We start from the raw sequence: 24049 nt of genomic DNA on the forward strand, positions 1-24049 counted from the left end.
GAATTTCAATATTACAAAACTAAAATGAGTATCTAAACCAGTAAGAAAAAAATTACTAGGGATAATGTAAAATATTAAGTTAAAATAAAAAAAATATTTTTTAAATATCCAGAATGTGTAAAGTTATATTACAATTCTTCCTTCATTTAATCAGACTCAAAATATTGTGTTAAGTTTGGGGAGCTATATTTTAGAGTTAAATTTTGGGCATGATAGGTCATGCCCAAAAGTGGGTATCCAGGTAATAAGGTAATTGGAGAGACCATGGATTTTCCTCTTTGTATCTGTTACTGTTTCTGTCTCTCAGTCTGATACTGTGTCTGCTTCTCTCTGTTTCTGTCTTCTCTCTTTTTCTATACGTCTCTTCCCTTTCCCCCTCATCTTTGTTTCTTTCTCTCTTTCTGTCTGTCTTTCTCTAATTTCCCTCCCTATTTCTGTCTGTCTTTTTCTGTTCATTTCTACTTGTTTGTTTCTTTGATATCTATCCATGTCTTTATCCTTGCTCCTCTGTGCCCTTTATCACTCACTTGTTCTTTTTCTTTTCCCTTAATCTTTCTGTCTCCCCTTCCTCCCTTGATTTTAGATATTATATATTTTTTTAAATACAGGGACAGAGTAGGAGAAAGTATCTGTGTAAGCTTCTAAAATATGCTTTTATTCCTGCCTGGGCAACAGATGTGAATGTTTAAAAAAAATTAAAAGAGGATATGTTTCTGAACAGCCAAAAGTATGTGAGAAATATTTGGAAATAGCCACAGAATGGGTATTGTAGTCCTTGATAGTATGCCCAAGGACTGGAGTTCTCTCCCATACACCTTATATATTATTACAGAAATCACATTCTTGGGGTCTTTTACCTTGCTTTCCTAGCCAACACTACTTTGTGAGTAATACATCATTATGGCCTCTTACTCTGATGATGTATCCCTTCTGCCCTGGCAAAGCTTTTATGATTCCAAAGGTATCAGATTCCATTTAAATAGAGAATTTAGACAATGCCACACTGAAGCGTGATTTGCCCACATTTTGACATCGTGTACAAATAAGGTCTGAAATCCTGCTCAGAAACAGGAAAAGAATCACTTAAAACATTTAAATACCATTAAGTTACTCTTTGTGAGGTGAACTTGAGAGAGGAGAAGGGATTTTTTGAAGTTGTAATGGTGTTTACAGCTGACTTGGTGGACTTCTGAAAGTTTTTATCCCATATTATAAAATCTTACAGGAACCTAGGTTAGCTCATGGGATTTAAACAGCTGGGAATATAAAGACACATGAGAGAACATATATAATACTGTTAATCAGTATTTCTTATATGGGTTTTATTTAGGAATTCTGGGTTAATGAGGCTCAATTAAAAACAAATTGGAAAAAAAATACTCTTGGACAAATACCTAGATAAAGGGAAATCCTAACTGGGCCAGCCATCCCTAAGAGAGGTCTGTTCTCCCAACTCTATGTGCCTTTGCCATTTCTTATAACCAAAATGTATTTCTATCTCACCCAGACTCTTAGAATTTCTACCATTTTTCCACACCTCACTTATATGTCATCTCCTATTGAAAGCTCCCCTTAATATGCATTGTTATTAGTTTATTTTATTTTTACAAATTTCTGTATACTTATCTATCAGTCCAAGTTTTTTTTTTTTATTATAATAACTTTTTATTGACAGAACCCATGCCAGGGTAATTTTTTACAACATTATCCCTTGCACTCACTTCTGTTCCAATTTTTCCCCTCTCTCCCTCCAGCCCCTCCCCTAGATGGCAAGCAGTCCTATATATGTTAAATATATCTCAGTATATCCTAGATACAGTCCAAATGTTTTAATGACTAGCTCATCACACCTGACCCCCAGAAGAATGTGAGCTCCTTACAGGCTCAGCTAATTTTACATTTTGTTTTTAGCAGATCCTTTATACTCTTTAGATTGGGTTCAGATGATACTGCAAAAAATTGGAGAATCCAGTACTCTGTTATTTATTGCTTTCTTGTTTTCTGTTAACAAATCACATCTTTGAAAGGCAGATTAAATTGACTTTCATTGTCATCTAATCCAAATGTCTTATCTGATAGCTAAAGTCATAAGGTAGTTAGTATTTAAAGATTTGAATGCATGTCCTCTGACTCCAAATCTAACACCCTTTCCACAGACTTACATTTAGTAATGTGATGCTAATGTTATCAGTTTCCACAAAGATAATGAAAAAATTATCATTTCCATTTTAAACATTAGGGTTCAGAACCCAAAAATTACTTATTTATACATTACCACACAACTGATAAATGTTCAAATTGACTTCTGTTTTGAGTTTCAAAGCCAAATTTGCATTTGTTTTCAGAAGGACCTCAAACCACCTCGAATTCAGTAATTTCACAATTGAGTTCATTATCTCATTTCTCCTTTAGCTTCTTTATATCATGCTATACCATGCTACACCTCCAATTTGGATGAACATATTCATATGATTTTGTATATTAACAATTTGACAACTATCTTTTATTCTTTTCTCTCTACCTCCCATAAGCAAATAATTATCCAATAGTCCTGTTAATTCTATTTTCATATCTCTCATATCTGTCTCACATATGCTATATGCATTGCCTTTATTCTGAGAAAGGCTTCCATTATCTATCAAAACTAAAATAATTAGCCACTTATATAGCTCTAAAGTTTGCAAAGTGAATTATATACATTATTAGATTTAATCCTCACAATAACTCTTTGAGATAGTTAGCCCTGGCATTATTAATCCCCCCCCCTTTTTTTTTTACAAACAAGAGAAGTGGAATTTAGAGAGATTAATTTATTTGCCAATAATCACACAGGATAAATATATATATATATATATTTATCTCCATTAACAAGTCATGATATGTATGTATATGTATATGGACATATAAATTCTATCACCTTCCATTCCACCATACATGTTTATATCACAAACATACACACATATGCAAACATACATGGTAAAATGGAATATGGAAGAATTTATATACATATATATTTACACACATATTTATGTATACATATACATATACATATACATGTACTTAAATATATAAACATGCTTTCCCCAATAGAATGTAATGTCTTTTAAACCAGAGATTATTTCTTTTTTTGTCTTTGTGTGACTAACACTTAGCATTATGCCTAACATATAGTAGAGGCTTGTTATATATAACAAGGTTTCCCCAAACTCTTACAGAATTGGGGGAAGTGGTATCTCTCATTTTCACTACTGGTTCTAGTCCTTACTGATTGTATTAACCTAAATTTTAGTGGTCCAAGCATGCTGATTGTCATAGTGAGTCAACAGCAGCTAGACGATAAGTAATGTCACTTGTATATGACAATACAGTGCCCTTCAAAAAGAAAGCATTTGAAATGCTTGCAAAAAAATTTTACTATCAATATTAAAAACAGTTACTATTTTAATATGAAAAACTGAACTTGAGGAAAAATAGCTTTTGAATTGATTTACTTAGTAGAGCTGATTACCAATGCCCAGAAGAGTACAACTGATCTGTGCTAGCTATCTATGCTTTATTTTTTTTAAATTTAAGTTTATTAACTAAATAATCAGAAATACTAAAAATTGGCAATATAATTTACCAAATAAGAAATCCTTGAACCCCAGGGATAGAGGAGTAGGGGAATAGAAGGAGGGAAGTTGGACCAAGAAACCAAGTAGTTAAAGGAAATCTAAAAGAAAACACATAATTGTTCTTTCTCTATCATTTCCCCCCACCGAGTAGTAAATAAGAGCTTTGATACATAAAAGCAGTTATCAAACAGTAACAAATTAGTTCTCTACCATCTGTGATCAGTAAGAGGGGGTAACAGTTTTAGTGCAAGATTTTAAAATATGAAATCAACTATTTATGAACTGGTTTCAGAGTCTCTCCGTCTACTTTACTTCTTAAAACACAGCCACAAGAAAGGACTGAGGTTTTCATTGCTAACAAGAGCCAGAAGTTGTGGTTTCTCCTTTTAAAATATGCTAATTACTGGCTGACATTTGTAAACAAGATGTTTCCTTTCATTCTACAGCACTACCATGCTTTCCCATGACTTTCAAAAACATCACAGTTTTGAGTAAGATCAGTGATCATAGTATTAATGTTTCCTTGTATCAGTTTCCTTGTATCAAAATGGATCCATGTCTAGTCTCTGCATATAAGACAAAGCCCAGACTTTGGTCAAGTTGGACATCCATTAGTACAGGAAGCTTTTGTCTTGGTTTCTAATGCATCTATAACTAAGGAGTCTGAATAGGTGATTCCCCATTCACTCTCCTCCCCAAAAAACATACAAATAGTCTCACGTTTGCATGCATATGCATGCACGTCTACAAACATCCATATGCTACCCTTTCCCCCATGATTTTAATGATAATTCCATTCAAGAAAGATTTATTAAAAGATTATAATGTGCTAGCCATTCTTCTTGGTACTAGTGACTCAAAGATAAAAATGAAAGTCACTCGATTCAAGTAATATAAATAATAATTGGGGAGGTAGTATGGATATGAGGCCAACATGTTCAGAAGTTAATAAATTACAAAGCATATGCAAAACAAATGCAAAATAATTGGAGGGCAGCACCAACAACTGAGAGGATCAGGAAATCATGCAAGGTTTCTTGAAAGAGTTAAGCGCAGAAGGAAGGTTACAAAGAAGGGTTACAAGAGGCAAGGTTGTGTGTGTGTAAGGGGTGGAAGAAGTGACTTTTTTGAAGGCAAGAAAATGAGAAATGGATGGACATTATTATCATATATGATGTTCATTTCAATCAGGAAGATATCTTGAATCAATATCCAAAATATACAGAAACTAAGGCTCAGAAATATTCAATTACCTGTCTAAGTGTTAAAAACAAAACAAAACAAAAAAAAAAACACAATCCAGTTGAATCATAATCAGAGCTCTGTTTACTCCCCCAATTTATAAAATCAAGTTCAAGGCAGCAGAATGGTACATTGTAAACACCAGGGACTGATTCAAAACAATTCAACCATAACAGCAGCACATTTTTATTTAACTCCCCCACATTTAGAGCAGAGATTTTAGGGAGGATTAAAGGCTGCCAAACCCTTTAGTCCTTATCAATGCTTTGGTTTCCTTTATTTAGCTTGTACCCTTGAGCTAATCCCAGCTTTATAATGTGAATCATTTCTTAGTAGAAAAATAATAAACCCAAGTAAATTTTAAAGAATAGATCTTAAATCCTCAAAGATTTATTGATTCTTCCACTTAGGAATCATCAGATAGGAGTCTTGTAAATAAAAACAAATACTGCCCCAGCAACTTAGGGTTGTTTAAATTTTAATTTCTCTGAAGTTTGTCTCATGCCACTTTCTTATTCTCAAAGGCCTAAATTACTTAGAAAATTTTTCTCCAAAAATGTACTGCTCCAGCAATAAAATGTAACATTTTATTCATTCATTCATTCAGTCATTCAAGTAGGTAGTCCAGTGGAGAGAGTGCTTACTGGACTTGAAGTCAGTCAGGAATAGCTGAATTAGAATCAAAACACTTTCCCCTCCCATAGTAAGCAGAAAAACAGATACAACTGTACTTCTAAGAAGGTTTATCTCTACTACATGATCTTCATTTAACTTTCTTTATTTTTTATTTGAAGTATCTATTTTAATGTCACCTCTAAGGGAGTTTGTTTACCACCAGGAAATTTAATTTGATATTTCTAAGTGGCATAATGGATAGAGTGCTGGGGCCAGAGTTTGGTCATCTATAAAATAAGTTGGAGAAGGAAATGGCAAATTGCTTTAGTGTTTTTACCAAGAAAACCCCAAATGAGATCATGAAGAGTCTGATAACAACAACATTCCAATATATGTATACATACATTATGCCTAGGATATACTCTAACAGTTAGAACATTCATATATATGCCAGAGAAGTATACAAGTTTTATACTTCTATATCACTTTTTGCCTCTAATGTACATTTTCTATTGCCAATGGTGTTATAGTTATTTCTGATTCCCCATGTCAAGCAATAAGTTCCTTGAGGAAAAGAACAATATTATATATCTATTTGCATATAAAGCCTATCTCTATTCCATACATATATATATATATATGCATAAACATGATGCATATATATACACAAATACATATATATAATCATTTTGACTGGTTAAATTAATAAGCAATATGCTTTAATGGATTTCTATAATTGGAAGATTTAATATAATATACTAAATAAAAATAGTGTTGAAAATCCAATGTGATCCACTATTTTTTTTAAATTGATATAGCCAAACCTTTGATTCAGGAAACTTTGATCAAGTCCTAATTGCTGAAAATTGTGTAGAATTAAGGAAATGTTTATTAGATTGAAGCATAGGATTATAGATTTCAAGCTAAAAATAACTATAAAGGTCATGCAGTTGCTATGATCATTATATGTATGGGGGAACCCAACCAGCATATGACATGACTGGACCAGGGTCATACAGTGTGTAGAGGAGTCTGAAATTGACACCAGATTTCCTGCTTCAAAACCAGCATTCTTTCCATTTTGGCACCTACCAAAAATAAATAAAGGAATTGGTTCAAGATTTAACATGGTCTTATGACCCATAAGGTTTTAACAAAAGTATTTTTACTATATGCCTCATACTAGAGCTGAACACAATATGAAAAACATCATATCTCTTGTTAGATGATTTGAATTCAAAACTTACATTGGCTACTTATCTTCAATATAAGCATATATCAGTCAGAACCTTTCTGGGATTCAGTTTCCTCATCAATGTAATGAGTGTCAGATTAGATTGTCTCTAAAACCAATATTTTCTTTTAATCCCATAACCATATATTGTTCACAAATTCAGCACTAGTATCAATTTTTTAGGCCTACAATGCTTTGTGGGAGATTCTATCAAATTTAACTTGAACTATTAAATAGACAGATTGTCTTCAGTGGCTCTCTTTTACCTCTTTCTTTTTGAATCCTCTTTAAAGCCAATGCAATCAATCAATAAACATCTCTTAAGTTTCTACTATGTGTCAGATATTGTGTTTGGCTCTGGGAAGATACAAATATAAAAGCAAAATAGCTACCCTGAAGATGATTACATTATATCAAGGAGATGACTTGGAAGCTTATAAGCATATACCCCCAAAAAAGTTGCATTTTGATTTCTTCAGTTAAATACAAATTGTTATTTTAATTAAAGTGCTATGATAACATTTAAGAGAAAGCATTATGACATAATAGATCATGTAAAAAATTTGGATTTATGTAAAAAAAATGTAAAAAAAGACATGAATTGAACTCTGAAGGAAAATAAGGTAGAGATCAAGGGGCACTTTCCTGGTATGACAAACAGTGAGAAAGAAAATTGAAAGTCAGATATAAGCAACAAGATGTCCCATTTGATTGGACTACAAAGAAAGGAGGATTACTATATGGTAAGGATCAAAGGGCAAGTTGATACAAGATTTGAAGTGTTTTATGTGACAAGACAGTTTATGCTTGATACTAGGGATAAAGGGAAGCAATTGAAGTTTATTGATCAGCAGACTGACATGGTATGACCACTCTTCAGTGATCTTAAATTGTTTATCCTTCATTTTTAAAGAGAATCAATGATATTACAGGGTGAATCAGTCACAGATTGTCCCAAAGGAGACATTAAAATTCATCTATTACAATCTTTTTCTTTTTTTTTTTTTTACAAGTGAAGAATCTGGAGCCCAAAGAGGTTAATTTTTCCTAGTTTTAGTTATATAGGAGATAAATGATGGAAGTAGGACTCACCTCAGGTCCCATAACTCTTAAGTCCCCTATATTCAGAATTAATTTCACAAATGGGAAACCAGTCAGGAAGATCTGAGTTCAAGGCCTTCTTTTGATATGTACCAGCTGTATGACCATCAATTATCCTCCCAGTAGTGTAGGTAACTCTAAAAAACTGTAAGTTGCAGTCAAATTCCTGATTTGCATCCATGGAGACAATTTCCACATAAGGAATCCCCTACATCAATGAAATCTCAGATTTGGATCAATTATCTGATGATTATTATCAACTGAGGCATAAACCATGGAGATATATGCTCACCAAAGGTGTTTATTGGAGGATATCCAGCACAGATTTAAAATAGAAGATAATATTCCCTACAGAGGGTAAAGTCCTTCAGATGTTCCCACTTGTGAATATTTTACTGATTGCATTGAGTCCCTGGATCACTGCAGGGTCTCCTTAATGAGTTCCACATGCTCTCAAAAAAAAAAATCAGAGCAACTATCCCCATGGTAAAACCATATGAATGTAGAATACTATTTCATGTACTGTGACAGGCGATTGGAAGGACAACTCTGAGTTATTCCAACAATATTTTTACCTTGAATAGATGCTGCAGATGGTCAATATAGTAGGCTCAGAATTGAATAGGAAAAAATGCATGATGGATTTTTTTTTTTTTTGCGGGGGGAGAAAGCACAGAACTTTTATATGATCTGGAGACAAAATTCATCTTTTTAATACCAATACTCTTCTTTCAGTGTTATATAGTTGCAAGTTAGAAGACAAAAAGATCTTAACACAATGAAAAATGATGGATGACCCAGCAGACAATGGAAACTCATAATATTCATTGTAGGTACATATACTGATATGTGAAAGTATCTCTATGATCTATGATGAGATGTAAATATTCCTTGCAAAGATGTAGATCATAACCAATTCATTTCCTTCCATCCTCAGTGCCTTTTGTCTGTGATTCCTCCATATGTTTTCCACAAAGTCCACCACACTAAAACAGCAAGTTACTATGAAGGAAACTCAGGAGGTAATACAGTATAGGCAAATAAAAGCACTACTACAACTTCTCCTTACATACTGATAGAGTATACTTTATATCCCCATTTACCTAGGTGGTCTGAGAGTACACATTGCCACCCAGAACGCTAACTCTGCTTTCAGCTTGGCCTACATAGACATAATTAAGGGAAGCCAATCCCTATAAAGGAGTCTACCTTCCTCAGCACTAGTAACATCACCCGTCAAACCATAGATCCATTGAAATAATGATTGAGCATTATTTTTATTGTTATCATAATTTGATCATAGAATATAAGGACTGGAAGAGTTCTAACTTTTTCTAAACCAACATTATAGAGGTATAAAATCATTCATAGGGAAGACAATTGATTTGATTATAGACAGATTATAAGAAAGTGATGGAGCCCAAATGTGAACCCAAGATTTCTAATTGAAACCTGGGATTTTTTTTTTATTACAACATATTATTCTCAACAACTATAATAACAACTATTATTATTAATTTAAATCACCTTATGGCACTTTTAATCACTTAAAGTCTTCAGGAAGAAACTTTAATTATTACCTTTTCTTGGTATAGACTTACACACTCATTTGTCCACTACTCATCTTCAGTTGGCATCCTTTCTAACTTGCTTAGAATCACAACAAGACAATCAGCAGAGATCTAATCCCTGATGACAATATCTGGAAACTAGCAGCCTGTTTACATTTTCAGCACAAAGTGTACTTTCCTATTCAGTTCTGAAATTAAAGGGTATCTCTGTTATTTATTTTCAGTATTTATTTTTCACTGCCATAATTCAAACCAAATTAGATTCAAACCTCAGGAACAATAGTTTGAAGAACTTAGAAAAAAAACTTTCCAAAATAAATTACTTTTTGGCCCTGTTTAAGCATACGAAGTTTCATCCCCTAAGGTACTGTTTTGCTTATTTTTGTTTGTTCATTTATTTTTCTCTTATGTTTTGTTTTGTGAAAGCTAGAAGGTCTTCCATCAGAGTTATTACAATGCAGATTCTGAACTTAAAGCTTTGAATGATGACTAGTTCTTTATAATAAATATTATTTAATTCTCCTATCCATCTTAAAACCTATATATGTTAATTATAAGCACATGTGTGCCTTATTAGCCCCAAAGATTAAATGGGGTGAGAATATGTGTGTATGTATAGATATATAGATATACAGAAAGAGAGAGAGAGAGAGAGAGAGAGAGAGAGAGAGAGAGAGAGAGAGAGAACTGCCTTGAATCATTAGCCTCACTCTCTCTTTTAGAATCATATAAGTTCAATGACAAAAATTCTGCAATACCCTCCTGACTTCCCTATTTCCAGTGCCTTCTTTTATCAATCTATCATCCATATAGCTAACAAACTGATATTGATTCCTAAAGCATAGGTTTTATCGTTCTATTCTCTTGGTCAAGAAACTCCAGTAACGCCCTACCACTTCTTGTATGAATATTCCAATTCATTCAATATTCAATATGAATAAATATTCATATATTTTATTTATAAAGCAAATATTTAAAGTGCACAGTCTAGCCCCAAGAAATCATTATAAGATAGTTACATAATATTCCTTCTAACACACTTTTTCCTTCAACCAAAGTGGATTTTTGTTTACCATTTGTTTGCCTAGTTAAGAATGTTCTCTCTCCTTATCTCTGCTTCTTTGAACATGTAGTTTTCTTCAAAACTCAGTTAATACATAAAGCTTTTTCCAATTCTCCCTATTATTCCTAATTTGTGTAGTATTTTATTGTGTATATGAAATTTTGTTGGGTGAGATAATGGGATTTGATGGGTTGAGCTCAGTGGACTGATCCTATCTACACCAAAGACATATTCATCAATCCGTTCTCAATTAGACATACAGAACAGATAGTTATTTTTTTCTACTAATAATATTTTATTTTTCCAGTTAGCTGTAAAGAAGTTTTTCAAGACTCATTTTTGTAAGATTTTGAGTTTCATTTTTTTTTTCTCTTTCATAATTGATCATCATGCAATCTTTCTGTTAATATATGCAATGTTTTCCTGGTTCTGTTCACTTCATTCATTTCATGTAAGTTTTTCTAGGCTTCTATGAAGCCTAGGCTTTTCATCATTTCTTATAGAATAGTAGTATCCCATTATATTCACATACCATAATTTATTAAGCTATTCCCCAATTAATGGGCATCCACTAATTTTCCAATTCTTTGCCGCCAAAAAAGAACTGCTACAAATATTTTTGCACATGTGAGTCTTTTATCTTCTTTTATGATCTCTTTGTAATACAGATATAATAGAGACCTCTCTGGATTAGAAGATATGCAGTTTTGTAGCCCTGTGGACATAGCTAGTTTTGAAAATACTACCCAGTTTGTCCAAAAACCATCTCCTGTCCTCCATCAGGATGATGTCCATCAGGTTGAGAAAATACAGCTGCCAACTTAACCACTGTTGGTCAGATAAGAAGCCACAAATTCAGTTGTTTCTCCAAAGTTCATATTGGGTTTGGCATTTGTTTGTCTAAAATTTAGGTTTCAGCCAGCTGGTAGCCTTGTGTGTATATATACGTACATATGTATATAGACATCTAAATACATGTGGTAAATTCCAACATTAGTGCCTTCTGTTTCAATTAGAAGTAGAAAGACATTTTCCCTAGAGGCTTAGAACCCTCTTTTTTTTTTTTTTGTTCCAGGTATTTTTCTTAGATAAGTACAAATGAAAAAAGTAGAGTAAAATATTCAGCAAATTTTTCATATCTGTTATTGCTCCAAAGATGTTTCTTTCATATGAGAAGTAGCTTGATGGAGCATGTTGAAGCTTGAGCCCCTGAAAGATAAGGTGAAAGGTTATCTATCAAAGCTGTGAGATTCAAGGACAGAGTGGAAGTTTTTACCAGAGAAGAAGTAGAGATGGTGATCTATATAAAGATGGCATAATTAGCTGTGTAACTTGAAAAATTCACTTATTCCCTCCTACCCTTAATGTGTTTATCTGCTAAATGGGAGTAAGAATCTTTGCCCTACCTATTTTGCTATGTTGTTATAAGAAAAAGTAAAGCGAAAAGAACTAAAGTAGAAATGAATGCTATATTGCCTATAAGGCATCCCAAAAGTCTTCATGTAATTTGAAGCATCTAAAGCTTAAATTTAGCTTTATTAAAATATTTATTTAGAAAACATTAACATGAGGCAATAGAACAATCAGGCATTGAATACACTGACCTGAAATAACAGAAGAGCTCATCCTAGTGTTTGAGACATCTTGCCCTTTCCCTCTCCATCCTATCTAGAGAACAGGGAGCTGTTCAAGGAGCCTGTTTTTCTCCTTGGCCTGACATTCTGAATGGGAAAAGTCATTTCCAGAGATATAATATATAGGTTCAATGATAATTTGGGACATGTAAAACTTACCAAAAAATAGAAGACTAGTTAATTCTCTTTATAGGAACAGGGCAACAGGGACTGCATTACCCTGAAAATTTTTATGACATCTTAAGGTGAGGCTAATTTCTTGATCTACATGCTTCAAATTACTATGATATATTGACTTTGGAACCATCATATCTCTGACACTTCAAAGATCAAGATTTTTTCTCACATGGCTTCTCTTTCCACTAAGTCAGATTCCAGACTTCTTAAATCTTAATAAATTGTCTTGTTGAGATTTTGTAAATGGGAGAAAATCCATATAAAATACTTCCTATGTGAGAAATTAAAGCATGCAATTTCTTATATTTTCAAATAAAACAAGTGGGAAATTATTACTTTACATGGATTTTTTTTTTCTTAAACCCAACTAATGATTTCATTGGTATAAGAATTGCATATGATCCTCTACCAATGTAGTTTAGCCTGAGGCATTGAGAAGTTAATTGTGTCACTGATCCTTGACAAGTCATAAAGAGATAATTATTTTGGCTAAATTATTTCTGAGTATAAAAAGGACCATCACTTTTTATAATATAAATAATAATAGTTTACAAATAAAAGGTCTGAGGGCCTTAGCAATAAACCATAATGTATTTCAGTGAAAAATTGTGTACAGAGAAGTGCCCTTGTACTCTCAGTTCTGCTATCAGATCTGGAGAATTTGAAACCAGCAGGTAGGTGTCACAATGGATATAGTGGTATCCTGAAGTTAGGAAAATTCAACTGCCTGAGTTGAAATCTGGGCTCAGATGTTTACTAGTTGTGTGACTTGGGCAAGTCACTTAACCCTTTTTGCCTCAGTTTCTTTATCTGTAAAATGAGCTGGAAAACAAAATGGCAAACCACCCCACTATCATTGCCATGAAAAGCCAAATTTGGGTCACAAAAGACTGGACATGATTACAACAAATGAACGACAATAACAAAGATTTGATACAAAGTAACTGCCTTTGATTTGCTCCTCTGTGAAATAAGATTAGATTCTTTGTAAATTTTTCTAGCTGTAATGTGCTATACTCCATATTCTATAACAGAGATCCTAACTTCTTTTGCCATGGTCTCTTTGGTAGTCATTGAAAATTATAAAGCCATTTGAGGCATAACTTTTTCAAAGAATTGTATAAAATGCCAAATTTCTTAAAAGCCATGTCCCAATTGATAAATGATCAAAAGATATGATCTGTGCCCAAAGGGCTGCAAATTCACTTATATACTTTGAACTAACAACACCACTACTTTTTTCAAGACAAAAAAGTTAGAAATTGAGGAGATGCCCATCAATTGGAGAATGGCTAAAAAAACTATAGTATGTATTTGTGATGGAATATTAGTGCTCTCTGGGAAATGATGAACAGAATGCTTTCAGAAAAAAAGAAAAACCTGCAAAGTCCTCCATGAACAATGTGAAATATCCTGTATACAAAATAATACAAAATGTTCTAGGATTACCAGCTGTGTTTGTTATTCTTAGGAGTACAATCATCCACAACTGTTCTGAAAGACTTATGATGAAAAATCTTATCTCTTGTGTCTGAAATCTTATCTCGTGTCTGAATTCAGATTGAAGCATTCTCTATTTCTCACTTTCTTTTTAACTTTATTTTTTCTTGACGGTCTTTATTTTCATTAGGGTGAGAGATTTATGTTTTCTTTCACAATAACTTTATATATTATCTCTCAATTGTAGGTGGGAATAAGGGAGAGAACCTGGAATTCAAAACTTTTAAAATAAAATGTAAAAGAAATTGTTTTGAATGTAACTGGAGAAAATATTAAATAAATTATTTTTAAATGCTAATTTTCTTTTCAAAGTTAATGAAAACAAAGATTTTTATTCCCTTCCATGTTCACAGGACACTTGGAATCTGTCTAGGTATTCCAAGTTATGAAGATTTTATCTAAGAATCCCTCCAAAATGGAAATTCTCTGTTCTCATGGCCCTTGTGTTATATAACTCAGAAGTCATACTCAATTTACTAATACACTTAATATGCAGAAAATACATAAAAGAAAGCATAAATATTATGGTCTAGTGAATGTCGAGCTGATTTCAAAGTCAGGTAACAGTCATTTCAAGGCTCCATGCTAATCTACTGGTTGTGTAATCCTGGACAAGGCTCTTAAACTCTCAATGTCCTAGAACAGAGAGGTCAAAAACAAAGCCAAGTAGATACCTGCAAGCCATGAACTTGTGAGTGTGGCTACAACCAGAGTAAAATGTAATTGAGAAATATTTAACAAATGAATAAAAATACAGTAGAACCTAGATAGTATTAATTTGTGTTTTTTTCTGAGCAAAAATATAGTCCATAAAGATCTATTTCCATTAGTTTGCTAGCACTGATCTAGATAACTTTCTTTGATTTTAAATTCATAAAAGGTGATGACATATTGGTGGACAAAGTTCTACACCCAAGAATATCCTAAAGTAAAGATATAATCACATATATAAGCAAATAACTAATGTCTTCAAAAAAATAGAATTTGGAAATAAATAAGAATTTTTTAAATATCCTTGTAGAGGATATTGAGAACAGAAAATTTTCAAATGGAAATCTTGCCATATTGGATAAATTGTTTAGAAAACAGAACGACTATGTTCTTGATAGATTGTTAATTGCATTGAATTGAATTTATATTAACTTCTGATACCAGCAGCTAAATTATCTACATAAAACTACCTCCTAAAGGTCAAAGTGGAGTCATTAATTTTGATAGCTGAAGGAAGCATTGATTTCCATCTTAGCTGTGGAACTCATAGAGTGTGTAGCCTAGGCTGGGGAAGTACAGAGAATTGTCCGGTAGGAATTTTCTGTATCCGGTCCCTAGGGCAGAGATATTGTTACTCCTGGTCATTACCATCTCATACTACTTCAAAAATATAGGTTCTCTTGAATGAAAAGGAAGAATTAAGAGAGTAGGGAAGAAATGTCAACCAAACAGGAAATATTCATGAAAGGATTGCTGCCTGCTAGGCAATAAATATAAAAAGACAAAAATAGAAATAATCCTTCCCTCAGGGAACTTAAATTCAATGGGGGAGTCAACACATATAAATATGTATGGAAAGTATACAAAATAAGAATATAATAAATATCCTTAACCACTCATAACTAGCTGGATCAGGAAAGGTTTCATGTAGAAGTATCACTTGAGGAAAGTTTTGAAGGAAATAAGATTATGCATTATGGAGCAGATGAGTATGCAACATACTTTCTTGGCCTTGTATATTCTTCTTGCAACCTATGGATCCCATGGAGCCCCTAGTGATATGAAAAGACAATATTTCTTAGTTATCCAAGGGAGATACTTATGCTGATTCAACTTCAGTATCAACTGAGAATCTACAGCAGGGTGAACTGTATGTAGTATATGCAAGAAAATAACTGATAGCCTTTCCAATATGTAATAGATTCCAGGAAGAGGGCTTATGTCAATCTTGTCATAACATATGTCCCACATTACCAACTTGTGCTTAGAATATCTATTCCACAATCAGATCTAAGGAAAAAAAGCTGATGCTGTTTCTGTGGAAAATAGCAAAACCTAAGGATTATATCAGTTTGGGATGTTTTGTATTTAGTTGCTAAAGAAAGTCTCCTTAACTGAACAAAGTAATTACAAACAGATCTTTCCCCCCTTGTTATTTTCCTTCTAATGTTGTTCTCTTGATTATGCTTTTATTATTTTCATTCAATTTAAAACTTCGAAGGAGAATAGAATGGCAAAGTTGGCAAAATGCTTTTGGATATGTTCTGCAAAGATAGTGGGGGCACAACTCAAGAATGTCAAAACAGGAATAGACCTTCCATTTTGTATACCTTGCCTCTATTTTATAATAGAGGGAGTGGAGTCTCTAAGCACAGAGATATGTGTTCATTAGCAGCAGAGTACAGACATTAACACAGGTCTCCTGATTTCTGAACTGTGGTCTTTTGCATGCAGGAAATAAATATCTGTTCCATAGCTGATTCATATTGTATGTTGACTACCTTTTTGCTCATCTCCTTTCCTTTTTGGGAACTATAGACATGAGTCAAATATAAGTTTAAGCAATTTTTGCCAGGGATGTCATGGTGGGAGCAAAAAGACAGAGAAAAGGATACTAATTCTTCTAATTAGAGACCTGGTTCAGATAGCATGTGTGGAACTATAATAAGTTCTTAACCTGCAGTCAGTGAATTTTTTGAAAAAAAAGCATATTTTGGTAACTACATTTCAATATATTTGGTTTCCTTAGTAATGCAATTTATTTGATTTTAGACATTCATAAACTTTTTGATTTTTTGGTTTTTTTGTTTTGTTTTTTGGAGAAGGGACCCATAAATTTCTTAGGACTGCTAAAGGGATTTACACCACAAAACAAGGGGTTTGGGGTTTTTGTTTTTGTTTTGTTTTGTTGGTTGAGAGCAAGAGGGATCTTTTAATGGAGGGGAGGATACAATAGCCCAATCCTTTTAGCTGTGGCAGTTCAGAAGATTCTTTGAGTTATCCTGCTTCCTGCTCAGTAACCCTTAAGTATATTCCTTTGTATTCTCCAAAATGTCTAAGCATTGAGCTGGCCCATATGGTCAGTCAGAAACAGGAAAGGTCTATATATTCTCTGGATGATTCTACATTATATAGTTATCTCTTTCACATCACAACTCTTCCCATTACCCTTATGATATATCACCAGTCAGCATAAAAAAAAAAAATGAGAATTTTTGACAAGTTTTGTGGAAGCTGTAGATGACATTTGAAGCCCAGCAAACAACACAGAGCCTATAAGCAAATATTCAACCCAAATTTTACAATAAAATACTGTAAATATTCCCATAAAATAAGAGGAAAAAATTTCAGATTTCTTCTCTGGTACTAAGGGAGGGTCAAAAAATTTTATGTGCTTTTTCCACATGGGGGAGTATTGCTGGGCCCCTTATCCCCAGGATGTGAAAGGGAAAACTATATATTAGTTTATGGGATTTTTTTAAATTAATGGGTAATTTTAACTTGTTCCAACCCTTCATTGAAATGTTTATTCAAATCAGTTTCTATTTTTTTGAGTCTTTTGGAAAGTGAAGGATCAGTGAAAAGTAATTGCTATTATTTTTAAAGCATTTTTTAAAAAGTAATTCCTTGATAAAGAATGTGTCCCCAAATCTTAATGCAGTTTTAAATCAATAAGGCTTTAAAGTGCACTAAAATTTTAGCTAATCCTTGTACAAAGCTTTTATTTTAACCACAAGCCTTAATAAAAACAAAGTAGAAGTTAACAACAGATCTCGACTGTAGTACGTTAAGCTTTTTGAAATGCTTTCCTCGTGGTAGGCAATGAAGGTGTTATTTCCCCCATTTTATCTAGAAGAAAATTGAGTGGAAGACTAGAGAGAATGGGAAAGACCCCAAATATTAATTATCTCCTATGTGCCTAGCAAATAGTGCTAAATGTTTTAAAATATTAGCTTGTTAATTTTCATCTTGGGACAATTAATTGGTATGGTCGATAGAGTGCAGGATCTATGGTTCAGAGGACCAAAGTTGAAATTCAGCCTCAGATACTTACTAGCTGTTGGACCCTTAACCTTGTAACACTCAACCTTTATTTGCCTAACTCATTTGTAAAAAGGGGTAAATAATAGCAATCTTTAACTACTTAGAGTAGTTAATCAGACTTTACTAGTAGATTATTAAAAAAAAAAAATCTTCCCATGCCCAAATAGCCTCCACATTGGAATAAACATTATCTTTCATAAGCTCTGTTTAATCTATTCTCCCTCTCCTCAAATCCCTATACCATTATTTCCAAGACTATTTTAGCATCAAATTAGTACTGTTGAGCTTGGAATTAAAAATCCCTGTATTAACTGCTTCCCCCCTTGCCTAACTACTCTCAGCTCAGACTATATATATATATATATATATATACTTTTATATATATATATATATATATATACTTCTATATATATATACTTCTATATATATTTATATATATACTTATATGTATACTTATATATATACTTATATATACTATATATATATACTTCATATTAATTAATAATAATAAATAATATAGCCAGAGAGACATGTGTGTATATTTCATTAATTATAATCATTTGCTTTTCATTTATTTGTTTCAGTTTCCATGAAAAAGCAAGCTTTATGAAAGCAGTAAGCAAATCACAGTCAATTCACTCAATTTCATCAATGACCTCAATTTACAGAATTTTAAACTTGAAGGGCACTTAATAAAAGTTTCTTCAAATGAGTAGAAATAAATGAAATTATCACCTTTTATAGTGAGATAAAATATCTTTCTATCAATTCCACACACTTATATTAAATCAATATTGATTTATAGTTGAAAGTGGCCTTAGAGGTCATATAGTCTGACACTGGCAATTTAGAGGCAAGGAAATAGGCTCAGAGGCCTTAAGTTACTTGCCTAAATTACTTAGGTAATAAGTAATAAAGAAATCACATATAAAAAGAATAATAATAAATAATACCATGCTTATTATTAGTCAGACACTCTGCTAAGCTCTTTTGATCTTTACAACTCCAGAAAATAGGTGCTATTATTTGCCCCCTTTTTTGTTTTACAGATAAGGTAGGCAAATAAAGGTTAGTTGTTACAACTTAAGTATCTGAGGTTGGATTTGAACTTTGCTCCTCCCAACTCTAGACCCTACATTCTATCCACCATATGACCTAATTGCCTCTAAAAAATTGGAGATTCAAATCCAGGTCCCATGATTCTGATCCCAGCAACATTTACATTCCACCATGTTGAAATTTAGAATTACATAGAACTTACAGATTTACAAAGTGATGTTTTCCAAAGAACCTTTTGTATCAAGGAATTACAACATGTTGAAACTCCAAGGTACTTCAGAGGCCATCTAATTTAAGGCAGACCTGAAAGAGAATTCCTTCCCTGAAAGCCCCAAGGATACATAATCTAATTTTTTTCTTGAAGAGAAAGATCTTACTGCCTCCTGAATTAGTCAATTCTAAGAAAGTTTTATTTTCTTATATTAATCTGAAATTTGTTCATCTGAAACTCCTACTATTTTTCTGTCCAATATGCCCAAACAGAAAAAGTCTTATCTCTCTACCATTACACAGCTATTGAAAAGATTTTTACACTGTCTCCAAGTTTTATTTTTTAAGATGTTAATTGATTCTCACATATTATAATAGCCAGTTCCCTGATCATCCTGGTAGTATCCTCCCTGATTCTTCAGCTTATGAATATCCTTCCTAAAATATAGTGCTAATATAGTTTCAGTTCTCCAAATTGTCAGTCTTAAGAAGCAAGGTCATATAAAGCCAGATCAAAAACTGGGTAGCATCAATCAAGCTTTAAACATTTATTATATTCAAGGAAATGTTTACAATATTTATATAGGAATTACAATCATGACTATCTATCTGCAATAACAATTCTTCCACTAAAGTTCTCCTCTGAAGCATTATTTTAATGTATTGATGATTCTGGGTTCTTGAAAGTCCATCTCTGCAGGCACAGATGCTGGTAGGGAAGTCTTATGAAACTGGAAAGACTCCAAGGACAAGTCCTCCAGTGGACTCTTAGAATATAGTTGGAGGATGATTTGTAAATGTGAAGAAGCAAATTACAAGAGTCTACTAAGCACTGATGATTTTTTTTCCAGTGATGGTCAAGACTGTGCATATGAATAATGTTTTAGAACTAGACATAGACTCTTGAAGCATCTAAGTAAATTTCATTAGTTAATTACTTTTATTTTTCTTTTAATGCATTCTGGGCACTATTTAAGGAATATACCTAGACAGAAAATCAATTTAATTTATTGTGCTATTCTTGAAAATTAAAACATCAAAGCTAGTTCATCAATATCTCAAATATGTTTTTCAATTAATTGAACAACTCAAGTCAATACTCAATGATTAGGTACCTACTGTATTCAGGGCACTACTATTATAAGGATTGAAAGGAAAACAATAGAGCATTAGGGTTAACCTATAAATAGGGACATAATTTTAAAAAATTAAGTTCATCAAAGATGACAGAAATCTTAGGGATAGTATGTAGCATAAAGAAAGAGCACCAGAAAGATCTGGATGTAATTTCTGCTTTGAGCATTTACTGGAAGTGCAACCCTTCAGGACCCTTTAATTTCTTCAAGCTTCATTTCTTCATCTGAAAAATATGGATATTGGACTTGGTTGAATTCTAAGCCTTATTCTACCTCTAAGTCTTTGGGTCTGTAAAGTTACACCTTACAGCTTCCATAACAGGCCCTGGGTCTTTGTCTTTTTTTCTCATTTTAGGTTCATAGAATGGAGTCTCTGATCTGGGCTGAGATCTTGGGCCATAGCAATCTAAGAGTTCAGGAGTTCAGGTTCCCAGCCCCAGAGCTTATGACTGAGTCAAGAAATGCCTCAAAACCTTCAAGTATCTTGGATCATATAGCAAACCTGGCTTTGAAAAAAATATCAAAATTACATTATTTCTATAAAAAAGAATGTTTTCTTTGAAGGTCAGTCCTATGTATCACCATTCCAGATGATAGATTCTCTAAAATTTGCCATGATTTTATCAATTTTGACTAATGTTTAGTGAATCCTTTTAGGAATCCAAGTAAGATTTGGGGATCCTAAAGAGTAGAACATGCACTGTCCATATGAATAGGGATGGGACTGTGATTTAATTGGTAGAGAGAGTATCCAGATGAAGAAACTCACCTTGTCAGTGCAGGTCAGTTTTTTTTTTCCCTACAATTTATAATGTTAGAAAGTAGTTTAAGTCACTAAGACACTAAATGACTTATCCAAGGTGTTCCATGTCCCAGGCCTCTGAGAACCCCTGAGAAAAGGTTTTGAACTTTTCCTATGACCAGCTCTGTATCTGTATGTTCAAGCTCATTATTTATAGCTTTTGGCCTCTACTTATACTTGCCCATTAAAAAATGTTCTCTAGTTCTGGCGCACACTATCTAGGATCTTCCAAAATTATCTGATAATGGATTGATAATTATGTTGCTGTTTTGTTTTTGTTTTTGTTTTTTTCACAGTCTCCTAGTATATAATTTGCCAGGGCCTAGTGATTTAGACTTATCAATAGCAGCTAGATGCTCTTTTAATCTCTTTTTGACTTGTCTTAGATATCAATTCCTTATTAGTCAATTTTATTCTGAAGTCCCTCAGATATTTGATTCTATCACCAGTATTACCCAGTTAGTAAGATTATCTGAAGTAGAATTTGAACATACATCTCCTGACTTTATATTCAGTCTTCTTTTCACTGAAGCAGTGAATTTTAAATTAATTCAAAAGCCATTTAGGGTCTTATTATGTATGAGGAAGCCTGGCATAGCAGGTAGAAAGGAAGTCTAGGAACTGGGCAACCTAATTTCAAGTCCACCCATAGTCAAGTTGACCCATGCTGGTTAACTGTAGGTAAGTCATTTAGCCTTTCAGCAGACCAGGCTACATCTTCAAACTAAAAGTGGGAGAAAAAAAACCATAGATTTGCAATAAATTATTTTTTTTTCATACCTAGTTTTCCTTGCATTAATGAAATCATCATCCTGGGAGAGAAAAAAAAATGTACATGACACTCTGATAGAATCTGGCAAAAAAAAAAAAAATGTTCCTGCTCTTATGGATTTAATATTCTACCATGAGATGGGAAGTAGCAACATGTAAATATATAAGTAACTAGAAGATAATTTGAGGAAGGAAAGAATACTAATAAGTTAATAACCAGGAGAGCAGGCAAGTTAGCCTCCAGAATGAGGCACATAGCAGTCTTGGAGTAAATCAATGATTCCAGGAAGCAGTTTAGGAAGCCAGAACATGCTAAGCATTTTGTGATTTTATGTATTTCAAAGTTGGGTGATTTTCAGCATATAGATACTCCTTCATATCTTTGTATATGATTATCATTAGTTATTGAAACCAAAACATTGATGAAAAGTAATTCATCATCTGGTTTCCAGTTTCTTGTTGTTAATCTTTTCTTAGATTATCTAAATTGGTCGCTGTAAATTAAGCCACAATTTTAATGGACTAGTATTAGAAGAGTATGCCAGAATTTACCACTCGATAGTTTTATCTTTGATAGTTATGAGGTCACAAACATATAATGATATGCCCCAGAGGAGAATTTTCTTGGAAGATGATTCTAGTACTAGAAGCTCAATGAACAACCAGCTCATCTCTTGATTCAATAGCATTCTTCTACTGCATATCTTCCTTTAAACATAGGAGATTTTATTTGGAGAAAATATGATTCCAATATTTCATATCCTTTATCAGGAGAATTGATCATCTGGGATTATCTGTGCACTGGATTTCCAGCTACAGCACATATCCCTCTCTTCCCAGCCAATGTCTATTTGAAAGCTTGCAGGCTTTAGAGTCACTGACCATCTGTCTGCTTTGTGGCCTGCAAACATCAACATCATGAGTCCCTTCCATCTGGCTGAGTTTTCTAAAACAAGTCCTGCTTCAGAATCCAAAAGAAGTGATTTATGATTTTTTTTCTTTTAAATATTACCAAGTGTGACCATTCTAACATTATCCCATCCTCAGGTATAAATTTTACCTGTGCTGATTTCACCATAGTATCTAAAGTGGGTAATTTTAAATAACTATAAGCTCTTTCTTGGCTCTTTTGTTGGAGCTCAAGCCTATTATTGTTTTTTAAATAACAAGTCTGCATTTAAAATGCTGCCTAGGGGTATTCCCTACAAACATTGAAATTGTGTAGTTATAGAGAATGAAAGTGGTCCCAAGGAACTGAAAGGAGATTTTCTGGGTTAAAAACTACCTTGTCTCCAAATTTTCCCATTTACCAAAGTTATTTTGACTCCTCAGTTAAATTTATTTCTATCTGACCTGCAGAGGAAATTGGAAGTATGTGTTACTGCAACACTTACAAACTTTATATTCAATGAGAGGCCAGAACTCAATCCTCCGAATGGGAGAAAATGCGTATGGATGCCAAGTAGCCACTTGTCAGAGCAATCTGGTCATCAATAATAAATCCAATATGCTCTGCCAACACTTCCTTCCCAGGACAATATGGTTATTCTTACAATTTACAGCCCGTCAAAGCTGACAACAAACACATAGAACTCACAACCTCAGTTAGACAAGAGTTTTCAACTGGTCCTCTCAGGACGCCTCCCAGCTGCCACTGCCACATGGTTGTATCTATTAAACATCACTGTCAAGAGGAATTCTAAGATAACTAAGGACTGGGTCCATGGTCACTTTTTCCATTCAGCAACAAATTCAACTGACTGTAACAAACTTTCATCAAATGTCTATTAAGGTGCTCAGGTTTAAGGATGCAAAGATAGTTATGATACCAAGTCTATTCTCAAAATACTACCATCCAATGGGAAAAGGGGCTGAAGCAATTCAAGTCAATACTGTGAATATTTTGAAATCATATGTCAGATAGTGTGCTGGGTCTCAGTACTACAAAGGGGGAAAAAAAACACACCTCCAGTCCTTGAAAAGCTTATATGCAAATAGTTGTGCTAGAAAGAAACATGGGGAAAAGCACAAAGAAGAGATTTGGGTAAACTATTCCAGTGTGTAAATGGATTGCTCATCTTGATGTTGATGATCCTTTCAATGATTCAGATCACAACTGCTATATTCTTGAATGTTCTATATGACTGGTGTCCATATTCTCACATAAACTGTGCATAAGAGTTTACCTAATGTGCTGTAGGCCTTTTTCTTTATCATCTGACATTCACAGAAATACAAGCAAAGGTTGTTCTTTGTTCTTGCCTTGTGATCATTATATATTTTTG

Source organism: Sarcophilus harrisii, chromosome 2 (assembly GCF_902635505.1).
Source record: "Sarcophilus harrisii chromosome 2, mSarHar1.11, whole genome shotgun sequence".
Classification (NCBI taxonomy): Eukaryota; Metazoa; Chordata; class Mammalia; order Dasyuromorphia; family Dasyuridae; genus Sarcophilus; species Sarcophilus harrisii.